Source organism: Bacillus rossius, chromosome 7 (genome assembly GCF_032445375.1).
Source record: "Bacillus rossius redtenbacheri isolate Brsri chromosome 7, Brsri_v3, whole genome shotgun sequence".
NCBI classification, from domain to species: domain Eukaryota; kingdom Metazoa; phylum Arthropoda; class Insecta; order Phasmatodea; family Bacillidae; genus Bacillus; species Bacillus rossius.
The window spans coordinates 46,301,177-46,314,840 of NC_086335.1; the positions used below are offsets into that span (position 1 = coordinate 46,301,177).

At 37.8% G+C, this 13,664-nt stretch overlaps 1 long non-coding RNA gene across 2 annotated transcripts in view; it reads left to right on the top strand.

The window, feature by feature from the left end:
- Window positions 1-4,535: 4,535 nt before the first annotated feature.
- The window catches only part of LOC134534453 (uncharacterized), a 419,496-nt gene continuing 410,367 nt past the window's right edge, over window positions 4,536-13,664 (top strand). For both annotated transcript variants that reach the window (XR_010075497.1, XR_010075496.1), the window contains exon 1: window positions 4,536-4,987. This is a non-coding gene — a long non-coding RNA (uncharacterized LOC134534453). The remainder of the gene's footprint in view (window positions 4,988-13,664) is intronic.

A 13,664-nucleotide genomic window follows, 5' to 3' on the forward strand; every position in this document is an offset into this window, starting at 1 on the left:
TTAGATAAATTTTTTATAATCTAATTGTTATAATATATTTAAATACATAGCTCAGTTTATTGATTTTGTTAATTCATACGCAGTAGGCTTTGACACATACTGTAGTCTATATATTTTACTTATAATACGATTAAATTATAGAATCAAAAGTAACTTGAACAAGAAAAATTAACCTATTAGGTATATGAGGGAATTAATGTCTTATATTATTGATAAACAAACAAACACTTTATAAAGGGTTTTACAAAATTTGAAGTTCCTTACTATGTACCCTTATCAGATTCGTTCAAACTTATTGTTATAATTCTAAACATACATTTTTTCTTACTTAAATTAAAAAAATTCTTTTACCGTGTAGTTAAATCTGAATTTTTTTATCAAACTAACATTTACTGTACCTTATCCTGAAGCTGAAGCAGTGACATTTTCTATATATAAAAAAAACACTACCTGAAGTATTTTTTGATAATTCTGTAAAGACAAGTAGCTTTTAAACAAGTAGTAATTCAGTATTAACAGTTCTGAAGATGCTAACTTAATTTTATTATTTTTTAAAAGGGTAGGTATTATTAAATCGTTAGATACATAATTTCTTAATGTCATACTTACAAAGGAAAGACAAAAGTCTATAAAGTTCTTAATTTCATTCATCTGAAGTGACACAAGTTGAGATGCACTAGAAGGTGTGCATATTTGTGGTCGCAAAACATAATTTTTCCAAGTGTGATTCAAGAGTATTAAAACAATAAACGAATTCCTCACATCAACGTACAAACGCACTTCGAATGTAGTGATATATACTCACTAAATCTTGTTACTATAAATAGCCTCAAATTCTGGGATTTCAGTGCTTGGTGTGAATAGTACCAGAATATTTAACGAAAACAGTTCAATCGGAAAAGTTCGTGCATGCTCGTGTCTTTTCGGCTGTCTCAAGTAAGTGCTTCGTCAGGCCGTAAGTACGTCAAACAAGCTGTTGCTTGAGCATGCAGTCTTCATGAAGCTCGTCTTGTTCGCGGACTATGAAACATGGAGATTGAAATCGCTGCCTTGAGAAACAAGACCATCTTCGTCAAGACGGTCTCAAGACATTGCTCAAGATGCGACTATAAATACCAGCCTTAGAATTAACTTAGGCTAGGAAAAAAAAAAAAATTGCGAGTGAGGGTCACTGCTGCAGGGCCGCCGACCAGCACAGAGGCTAGCGTGGCTCAAGTCAACTACAACCACGGAGACCCGATGCAGATGGACGAAGACGAAGCAAACGAACGAAACGCCTTGAGCTGATATACGTGGGGCAATACGAAACCTCATAAATGCGAAGTAAATTAAATATTTATTTACATCTGATAAATCTACAATATAATTTTGTGTTTAACCGGGAAAAAAGTATAAATAAATAAATAGATTCGTAAAAAAGGTGGTACATGAAGAAGAGGGAAAAATATTGCATGAAAAGGGGAAGTAAGAGGCGGGAAATTTTATTTCCAAATATTATGCACACAGTAATTATTCTTTTAATTTCAACGTCAAGCGTGAAAATTTTCAACAAGAAGTGCCCAAAATTTTATTCAAAGGGGAATAAATATTGGCGGTGAAGAGGGGAGGGGGTGGAATGTAGTATTTAGAAGTTTCAGGTATTCAAAGAAGTTTTTTCAGCAGATGTAAATAGTTGTGTTCCTCTCATTTTAACGTCAAGTGCGTAAGATTTAATCAAGGAGAGACAAAATTCTGCTTTAAGGAGTAGTAAAGTGGATTATATCTAAACATCATTTAACTAGGAAAAAAGTGGTAAGTTTTGCAAATCAGATTCTATCAGAAATATAATTTTTATACTTAACCTGAAGTGTAAAATGCTTTTAACCTTTAAGGGTTGGGAAAGGGGGGGTAGGGTATATATTTTTAAATTTAATCCATTTCTTATACTTCTTCTTTTATGAAATTCAGATGTAGACAGTAATTTTCATCTTTTTTTGAACTTCAAGTGAACAAAGTTTTATCAATACTATATTTTAGAATATTATATTATAGATTTTTTTGGCTCTAAACGTTCTAGATATATATGTGTGTGTGTGTTTACAAGCCATTCAAACATACGTTAACAATAAATTAAATGAATAATGCATTTAACTGTGGCATAAAATGTGTGTAGCGAAAGTAGTTCCGCACTATTGTGTCTTTACGGTTTTATTTTTTAATGTTAGTCTTATAAACCCTCCCACTTGTACGAGTATACTTTCGGTGAGGAGGGCACTTAATATATCTAGACTCAACATAACTTAAAATTAAAATCCTCCTACACATCCATGCCTCACCGGTGATTCGAACTCAAGAAATCCTTCTATATACCTCATCTTCCCCCCCCCCCCAAACACGTCAGAAGTCACAAGAGAGTGATGCAATTATTTTTATTTTATTTTAGCTTTCGTCGTAACTTCCTTCGTTACGTGGGGTTCTGACATGTTGCTTATTTGGGCAACAACGCCGCAGGGTGAGCTGCAACTGTGTATGGGCCTCGAGATCCGAGTGCCAGATCCGCGAAACGTTTCAGGCCGCGGAGAGCCGCCCAATGCCTCTAGTTGCAGAAATAGCTATTAATTTTCAATGGCTATGTAAACAACGGATGAACCCCTGCGTAAGTTGGAAAATTTGCCGGGATAGCACTCAGGACTCAAAACCCGCACTGTGCTGAGGGCAATTTCAAAAGCATGTTCGTGGGTTCGAATCCCAGTGGAAACAGTTTCAGTCGAGGCCTCTGTGTGCCAGGTGCGTATGTTGTTAGCTGGCTGCGGTTTATGGTCGCGTTGGGTGCGAATGAGCTGATGGGTAAGTTCCAAGACGGTGGAGATTGACGATGGTGAGGGGTTCTGTTTAGTGGAAGTCAGACAGAGATATATAGAAGGGATAACGGGGAAAAAGGAATTAAAGAGGCACTAGAGAGAGAGAGATTTAAGAGAGAGATGCCGTGCTCTTAACGGCTCCCTTGACATTTCGACACACATCGTGGCCACCTGAAGTTTCCGAGGAAGAAGGAGAAGGAAGAGGGAAAAAAAAGACAGAAGTAGTTCGGGGACCGCAAGCCACGTGTAACCAACATGGTTTACCGTTTCCTAAGCGCGGGTGAAAGGGGGGAGGAGGAAGGGAGAATGGGAAACGCTCGGTCCGCGCGGCCAGTGACGCTCTGTAGCGACCGATACGCCCACTCCAGGGCCGGGCGACCCGGGCAAACACCCAGGGCCCCGCGCCACTGAAGTTATAATTCTTTGAACACGTCACCAAAAAAAAATTATGAGAGCGAATTTTTACGACGTGCTCGAAGCATGCAACCAAATTGAACAGAGTGTAAAATGGCTACATATAAATAAAAATTATACTTACGTTATTGATATTGAATACTGATCTATATCATTAAACACAAATTTTTTATTGTGAATATAAGCTATTAAAACTATGTGTTTATAAACGTTATCAAATGTATTTATATAAGTAAGGGCATGTCCCCGTATGAATAATTTATTTGTTTTATAAATCATAAATTACTGTTTAAAAAAATTATAAAAATTTTACGTGAATCAAGGACGGATTGGCTCCTAAGTCAGGACTCAAAATGTGGCATATCGTGAAGTCCTATAGGTGATTCTTTGATGCGTGCAGTCTAATTTTTCTTTGAAGGGTTACAAAAGTAGTTTATTACATTTTCTTTGGTCTCTATTTGTTCGTGCTGAACTAATTTTCGCCGCGACCAAAGGGTAATAAAAAAAATGGAGTGGGCAGGGCAGGTTACACAAAAACTCTAACACTGAAGAAAAGTCGGATGCTACCTGAGATGTTGCCGATTAGTAATCCTGCAGACTTGACCTGATGTGTGATGATGTGTACCTACAGCCAGGGCATCGCCGGTTATTTCATCTAGTAAACTTAATCAAACTCTTCACTGAGCGACAACAAACAACTCACAGCTTAAAACCGGTGGGTCTACAAGCATGTAATTTTAGATATGAGTTCCTTCTACAACGTAAGAGAGCACTAAGAAAATATTTTTTTTGGAAATTAGTTATGTAGGGGATGAATGTTTGTATGGAAGTCTGTCATTTTTTGAAATTATAAATATGGGAATTGGTGTTTAGGCTTATTTTTCTAAAACTAAGTAAGTTATATAAGCATTTTTGGTAACTCATAAAAAGTGAGGATCAAATACTTTCCCATTGGCCACAGGGCTGGTGTATGTGTGTATGTGTACATACATATATAAATTAGAGTATTTCCTGTAGTAAAGAGAGTCTATCCAGAAAAAATAATCCTGGTTTCTAATAATCGTTTATCTAGATGATTGGTTGTTTCCGACTGACTTCCTGCTCGGATTGTTCTTGGTATCGTTGGCAAGCCTGGTCCGTCCCCACCCGGACGAGCTGCGATAAGGGCGTCCGGCGCTTGTTTACCCGCGGAGCAGCGTTATCGCGGGTCGTTATCGCCCCTACGGGCCCGGGCGCGCGACGCAACCCGCTCGTCAGCGCTCGGAGCCGACCATAGTTCCCGCCACCTTTCCCACGACCCCCATTCTGCTCACGGGAGAAGCGATTTAAAAAACATAGCAATGTGTGCGCGCGTGTTCCAGACCATCCCTGATGGTTAGAGTCCCGGAAATTTCGCGGATTCCTCTGACCTCAGGATAGAATTCAAAGTTATTATAGGTGTGCTCGACCCATGTTTACTTTCCCATTGGTTGATTTCTTAGCGAGAACATTTTTTATCCTTGTTATTTGGCACTACCTGATTCGCTTTACTTCTCTCCTAGCTGGACATCGTTGGCTCACGGTTGTAGAGGGGCATGTCCAGATAACTGCGGTCCAATCATGAACACAGTGCGACAGTGCGGAGGTTTGCATTGTAGCTTGCGACTAAATGAATGCGCGAAAATTGTGTGGCTTTACTGATGGTGTACCCGACTCTGCCAGCCTTCGATTATAAAAGCCAAGCCTAAAGCAAGGTAAGCTACCAACAAAATGATATAAATACACCGACTTAGAAGCTACCTCCATGCCATTATTTTTTTTCCCTTGTAGGTTTGGCGATTTCAAGAGACGGTGATTTATCGTGCGGAAAAAAAAAATTGGTACTGTTTTAAAGGCTTCCAAACACTTCATTTGTATCAGCAACATGCCTTTTCCTCATTGGATGAGATCAGCGAAAGAAGCTCGTTCCCCAGTCATCTTAACCAATGAGAAAACACGTACTGCAATTAGGAACGTCCGTGATTTGTCCCAAAATAAGAACGCATGTGAAAAATATTTTTTATCCTCGTCTTTACTGTCTATTATTTAAAGGCTAGTTCTGAAAATTTAACTTTATTTTTTGTTTTGTTACTAATATTATCAACATATATTCACTAAGTGTAATATAATGTGTGTAAAAAGTGTTTATAATTACTATCAATTGCGCGTCTTTTTACGCCTATTATAATAAAAATTATTGAATATTGGTTTAAAATATTTGTGACAGAACATCAATTGCGAGTATGGCATTGGTTTATAATTTCAGAAGATCCCCTTAAATAATAGTCATGACGATAAAATTTTAAAAAAATTAATAATCACCATTAAGCGTGAAGCAGAGCCTTAAATATGAGAAGGGGGTATAATGAGTTGCAGATTGCTTTGGTGTAGAAAATTTTCGCTTTATATCATCATCTCTAGCAATTATGTGATTTTATCACCGAGCATTGCGCTATCTACGGTGATATTAATATTACGCTTGCTTATCAACGGGTCGCAACGTTAAACTAACGTTTAACCAAATACACCCCCCTCCCCCCAACACCCTTCTTTTCCCATTCTACCGACACCAGGAGAACATACAGAGTGAGAGAGCAACGCAGCAATAAAAATTACTAACTAACGATTTGAGAGAAGACTGGTTTGAATCCTGGGTTCTTTTTTTCTCCCCTTGTTTTTTTACCGAAATCATTCCGTGGTCGATACCTTCACCAGTTACCTTGAAGCGGGTTGGCTGTACGTCTCCACTTCTATAAAGATCTCACGGTCGACAAGATGTTACGTAATTTAAATACCAGACTGGAGGGGGAAACCCCCAGGGGCCTTCCTTACAGGATCGGTTACACTGAGCGAGTTTGCTAACTACTCGCCTACGAAACCAACACGTTGCGAACAATCCAGGTCAGTGCGATCGCTTTGGTCCAGCGAGTAAATTGAAATACTTAATTAATGCTTTGTTGAAATATAAAAATTTTTTAATAACTTTTTAATAATAGCTCATTATGGGCTACTTTGAACAAAACTAATTTGAGGAAAATATGACCCCGAAATAAAAATATAACCTCACGACAGACAAACTTCTTGCAAACTAGTAGCACATAGGTAATCGACTATCTGTAAGATGGCAACGTAAGGGTTTAAAGTATCAACCGTTTAGCGAATTTTAATAAGTAGGGCAGTATTATAAAAAAATTTCTCGTCGAAAATCAGGCCCAAAGCCAGGTTTTAGTATTTTTGTCAAGTATCTTTCGCTTTTATCGAAGCCGTTTCATTATATAATTTAAAATTTCGGTCTGCTAATATGATGAACCAATATTCGACGTAGCTCCTAAGGCAACGAATTCTAGCGACATGTGTGGATGAAAACAAAATTTGTGTATGTATATTTATCACGCTCGGCAATACATTAAATAATAATTCGAAGTTAAATCTCGTGTCCAAATTCCGTGTTATAAGTGTAGGTATATGAACCGTGGGAACACATGAATGCGCTCGTTACCGAGGTTATATGGCGAGTACTGAAAGACTATCTCACATTTTTTTTTCTCTCTCTCTCTCTCTGTCTCTCTGTTTCTCTCTCTCTCTCTCTCTCTTCCGTGTGAAATTTGCCTTCCGGGGAGTTAAAGAAGTTTTGCCAATTAAGGCAGACGACATAAACCTGTCTTCCGCGGGCACGCTCGACAAACAGACCTTTCAAGATGCGATCAAGAACACCTGGAGAAAGAACCCCTCTCACGCGCGACGCCTCGCCTGTAGCGAGAGAGACGCTTGTCAGAGAGAGACCTTTCGGAGTGCTTTGCCCCCTCCCAGTTAACATTTTCAAAAAAACAACTCGCTAAATGGGGGGCTCGCTCGCTCAAAGGCACGCCCGCGACTGTAGGGGCTGTATCCGACCGCCAGTTCACGTGATTGTGTGCTGACCGCGTCATCGGTTACTTACTTTCCTTGACCGGCCAGGTCGCACTTGCACGTAAATTGAGCGCGTGCACCGTTAGGTGGAACCAGAAATATTCATGCAAATGTATATGGTATTTGTAAATTTGTACTGTTATCTCCTGCAGCGACTCGAACAGAGTTGCCTAGGGAGATATGGTGGGTTTTTATCTTGCGAAGAAACTTAAACAGTTTTGTGTACAAGACGCTTTGATTGTTTATAATATAGCACACGACAAACACGCAAACTTGGTACTGATACGTCGCCGTTTGCTTCAATAGCTGAAACAGTACATTTACGTGAAAACAACCACTAAATACTGGGTCCGGTTTCTTACCGGGGAAATTTGTGCTTTGGTGTTTTCCAAGTATACCTACAATAGATAACCGTTCCCGAATAGTTTTCCAGTATTACCAGCGCAAATAATAAAACAAAATAAAGTCTAATTGTTGTATATTCGGTTATATTTTCCAAGGTTTAAAAATATATGTTTTGCTTGAATGAAAAATTAATTAAAATATTAAATTACTTTATGCGCCACTTTTGTTAAGAAATACTCAGTATTATCTCGAAAAACGTATATCTAAAACGTAAAAATTAACCATTACCATGTGTGTACAAATGTACAATATATTTCTTGTAGTATTACAAACTATTTCTTGTCAACTGGTTTCCAAAGGAATCTTTCGTAAAAGCACAAAAAATAAATAAAATTGTGTGTAATGGGTCCATTCTCATTATTATATTCTAATTTTTTTACTTTCAGAGAATAGTTTATCACCCTACAAATATTCTAATTTTTGGTTCGTTAGCTGCAAGAGGTTTAGCGTTTATCTTATTTTTAACCCCTGATGTGAATATAAGTATTCTTTCAAAATTGCAATTCTGCACGATCTTCAGGCAGCGTAGTACTGAACTATAATCATGTATGAGTAAAGGTAGAGGACTAGGAACCGCAAGACGTTATATTGGTACAACAGTTTTTTGATGTGTAAACATCCAAGTTCTCGGTATACGGCTTTTGGTAGTAATAATTTCTTGAAAATGGAACGGAAGTTGATGAACGGACGTATGAAACAAAATGGCGTACCTACCCACATGTAGCAAAATAACCCCGTATATAGTCATTTTCGTAAACATTAGGGGACATATTAAACATATTGGTGTGCCAAATGAAACTTTATGATAGTGAAGATACCCTGGAATATAGTTAGTAAACTAAAATAGTCATATTAAAGAGCAATCCCAATATTTAAAAAAACGTAATAATCTGGCATTACAATGTAATAATACATATCATCCTTCTAAGTTCCCAACTGGCTTGGCAGAACAGCGGTAGAACGCGCTGTTTTTAAGCTAAAAGGAACAAGTTTCCAATCTAGTCACTGAAAAAATTGTCTACGTTTTAATAACGTTATAACATTGTAATTTTAAATAATAATATTGAATCAGTTCAATAAGGTTGTTTGTTTGTAGGCAGTATTTACAGACTGATGTCTGTCTTTTAAGCAAAAACAAATATACAAACACATACTTAGTGTTAAAATATTTGTTTTAAAATATTTCAGATTAATATTTTCATAAAGCCATAGAAGTTAACTTCTATCGTGAGCATAAACTTTAACGAATTAACTGTTGAGTGAATTTTAACAAGATGCGTAGTATTTTAATAAAATTCCTAGTCGAAAATCAGGTCCAAATCCGGGGTTTTATTAGAGAAGTTTTAAAAAAATTTAAATTTCATGTATTTTCGTGCTGTTCTGCTGTATGCGTTTGTTGGTGGCAAGCAATGTTTACGATTCAGGCAGCGGTGGGCGCAGAAATTATGTGTGTGATTCGTATATAGCAGGGTTTCCCAATCTTTTTCAGTCCGCGGCGCACAAACATATTTACTATTTTGTTTCGGCGCCCTAACCTATTTGGCTCGTCGAAATAGATAGGTACAATGATACTAGTTAGGTAGATAAGCACAAAAATTAAAATATTCACATTATTAATATGAACTGTATATTTATATTTATAAGAGTATAAAATTAGCACAAAAACATTCAAGAGAGACTTAAGAAAAACAAAAATAAAATACAATAGCTACCTAGCTAGTCAATGTGATGGGTGAGATTGGTGATCTTCACACATTTTTTTCAAAACGTGGAATAAGGTTTGACACTGCTATTCGCATTTCTTGCTACACATTGATCTTTGAGCGATATTTGCTCTTGATTACAGCTACGCCTACAGCTGAAAATCCAGCTTCGCACAAATAGGTCACATTTTTACCGGGACCACAGTTGTTTCGGGCGTGTAATAGATAAGTATCAGCGAGTGCGCAAGTAAGCGAAGCATTACGCGAGCGCTAGAAATTAAATTGTTTATTTTGTACCCGCGAACTCTTTTAAGTTGAGGTTTCGGAGAATGGTAAAGAGAATCGCTTCACGGCGCCCTTCTTAACTTTCTACGGCGCACCAGGGCGGCGCGGTTCACACTTTGGGAACCCCTGGTACATAGAAATTTTATATTTGTAAAGCGAATATTTTATTTATCACACTCAGCATTATTTTCAAGAATTCTATGTTGTATTTCGTGTCTGAGTTTTCGTATTTTATTTTCAACATGAGCAACATGAGGACGCATGAGAACACGTCATATGTGAGTACCTACTGAAACAATCTCTCACTTTTTTCATAACTATTTTTTTAACTTTTGTTATTGACAATTTGCTTTATTTAAATTAATACATTACTTCACAATTAAAAAATTTTCAGACAATAAACAGTTGACTGTATTATTACATTCTTTCTCTGAAAGATTCTTGCAATAGAAAATTCTAATTTTTTTTGGTACATACTTCATTGCTGGTTACGCCTTGGCCTATATATGTCAAAGATAAACCTCAAAAACATACAAGAAACAAACCATTGGATGACTTTGGCTGGTATCTTGTGTGTTTGCGTATTCATTTTTTTGTCCGTTATTGAGGGATATCTGTGTCATACAGTGTATCCAGTAATGGCGTATGTCGAAAAAAATACAATTTAAATTAAAAATATTATTACAGTTTTAGTCATTCCCAAAAATTCAATTAGTACTAAACGCTAGTGACTTTACGGAGAAAACGTTTTGTAGCAGTTGTTCACTATTAACTTCAGGTACATCACTAAATTATATTCTGACAGAAGTTTGTGTATTGTGGAGCGGGGTATGCTACTTGAAGGGGGAGAGATGCGCGCGCAGGTAATAAATACTAAGATATCACTGTTTTAAAAACATCAGCTACGAAGAGGTCTGTTCCGTGGAAGGCTAAGGAGGGTAAAGCACGGTCACAGCGGTATGGGAAAGTATAGCTATAAATTGTAAATATTCTTTAAGTGTTTGTTAAATATTGACAGAGAGAATTTTGAAAAATAAATATATTACTGTCAGTTAAGTATTTGTATCAGTTTTCAAATAGTTACGTTGTTTTACTCTATCAACCCCATTTTTTATATATTTAAGCATTGCAAATGTTTTGGTTGCTTGAATTTAAAACTATTCGTACAAGTTTTCTTATTATTGGTGCTAATGTGTGGTTATACATATTGTTTATTTGTATTTATTTTTATTTGTCGACTTTATTAATGGCGAAGTGTCTATACTTATTTATTTTTATTATTTAGTTTAGTTATTGTTTGTAATCATAGAATACTTTATGCACGTGTTTTATTGTTAAAAACCACAATTCTTAATTTTAGTTTGTTGGCATACGAGCACTGTACAAACTTTCCTAATAATGCGGTAGTTTTTTTTTTCCTTGCGACATTGTAGAGTGATGCTTACTGTTACAATAGTTGTGTGCATACACTTCACGAAATTTATACAACTTACTTGACACAAAACAAGAACACTGATATATGTTGTAGCTTAACAAATGCCTCCGTGTCCCCGTATAGTGTCTGCTGTTGTCATTTTAAAAAAAAAGCAAATGTTTTTAGGTCCGCGAGTACGCCGCCGAGACATACCGTTGTCACCTGGCCGCAGACTTGTCCGTGATGAACCTCAGTCAAGCAGCTAGGAGGAGACTCGCATGCACAGACTTCTGCCGGTAACAGTAGGCTTCTTCTGCGTGCTTTAACGAAACAAAAAACATTTATTTTTTTATGATTAAAACACCGTGGAGCTGTTAAAATCAAAGATGGCGTCCTTTGGTTCGTGCCCTGCACTCCTTGGAAGCCGGTGAAGATATCCGTCTGCGGTGACTGCAGTTCTCGCGACTCAAAAGGAGGACCTAGTTTCGCGCGCGGGACAAAAGAGATGGCGCGATAGAGGGAGCAGGAATAAAACGCGAGTCGCATGGGGGGTATCTCCCCCCCCCCCCCCCCCCGTGGCTTGTCATCGTCACAATTATTGCCGGAGATCGCGCGGAGGAAGGGCGCGGCGAGACCGAGTCATTAGCGCCTCCTCCTCCTCTTTATTTACGTGTTTTGCGTCCGCCCGACTCCGGGCAACAGCGGACCAACTCCAGGGCCGGACCGCTTCGTTCGGGGCGCCCGCGTCCGTCTTGCACTTCGAGGCCGAGCTGGCAACCTCGCGAACTGATCCCCGATCTGTGCGGCATCGGTGCCTGAGCCAGGGGCACTCGGCATATACAACTATAAATGGTAAAGAGAGGAGGGGGTTAGATTTTTATTTATTTATTTATTTACCCACCTACATTTCTGTCAAATACCGATTTAAAAAAAAAATCGTTTTCAAACCGTAATAATTGATCTTATAAGTAATATCGGAAAACATAAAGAAAATATCTTTAAAAAAAATACAAAAAACTTTTCCATAGTTACCGTAAAAACAGGGGTTCAAATTAAAAAAAAAAAAATCATAACTTCCTTAGTATCAAATTCGTTGGAATTTATATTAAACCATCTTAATATTTTCTTAAACCTTGGTTTAATCTGTATACTACATACCACATATTAGTGTAAGAGACAGTGTTTAAAGGTAATTTTTTTTTCATAACTTATTATTAGGCGTAGTATGTAATTCGTTATAAGCTATTTAATGCTGAATGCATTGAGTTAAAACATTCAAAATATTATCACTGAATGGAACATGAGAGAATGGTTTAGCAAACGTTTTTGTAATATTGGAGAACATATAAAATGTAAGGTACATTGAGTTCTTAAAATGTTCCAGACGTTTATAAAAATTTCCAAAATATTTCCAGAAAAAAGGGGTACTCCGAAATCTATACCTATGCCTGTAGATTGTGCTGAAAGGGATATTTTAATGTGTAAACATCTCTTCTCTAGGGAATACGGCATTTGGTAGGAGTTAATTCCGTGAATTGGGACTGAAGTCGCACGCAACGGAAATGTGTAACCACGGTGCTGCCATCTGTGGTGGATAGCGCGAACCAAAGGGTGTATGGGTTAGGAAAGACTCTGTGTGCGTCTATAAGCGTAATCATGCTTTATTTCAGGCATGCAGAAAAGGGTAGCTTTTGGTATGTTATTAATCATTGTCTACTCTACCGCTGTGGAAAAAAAAATTAAGTTTTAGTAGAATATTTTCTTCCAACGTTTTTTTATAGGTGTTGGTTTCTTGGCCTGGTCAAAGGCGGGTAGTTACCACATCGCCGAAATACCATAACGCCGAATGTCGAAATTGACCACAACGCCGTCAGCTAGAAAACTGCTGTGTACCACAACGCCGAAATAACAACTGAATGAATTTGTGTGTGTTTCTTAAATGTACCTTAACGCCGAAATACCACAATCAAACCTAACCTTACCTAACCTAACCTAACCTAGCGTAATATAACATAACCTAACCTAACCTAGCCTATCCTAGCCTAGCCTAACCTAACCTAGCCTCACCTAACCTAGTCTAACCTAACCTAGTCTAACCTAACCTAGTCTAACCTAACCTTGTCTAACCTAACCTAGTCTAACCTAACCTAGTCTAACCTAACCTAACCTTTGTGGCAGTCCTGCAATGACATTTTTCGGCGTTAATGTATTTCGGCGTTGTGGTACGCAGCAGTTTACTAGCTGTCGGCGTTGTGGTCAATTTGGCATTTCGGCGTTGTAGTATATCGACGTTGTGGTGCGTCCCTGTCGCAGGCGTCGAAACTCCGCTCGGCCTACGAGGACGACAGCGCACACCCGGACGGCGAAGACAAGCGAAGCAGCAAAAAGAGCGCAGGGCTGCGAATAGTGGTGGGCAGTGAAATCCATACCTGTTACTTTTTCACCGATATCAAAATTTCACGGGTATACCTGCGACCAGTTTCTACAAGTATCAGTGAAATTCGGTGAAATTGATTATCTACAGTAATACGACCACTAGCTTTTAGTGTCCACATAATCGTTGAATTGAGTTTCTGACGTTTTCAGTCTTAGTACAATCATTTTTTTATGTATATATTTTGAAGTAAAACTGTATGTGGAGTATACGAATTGCTTACTTGTAATAATTACAGTAAA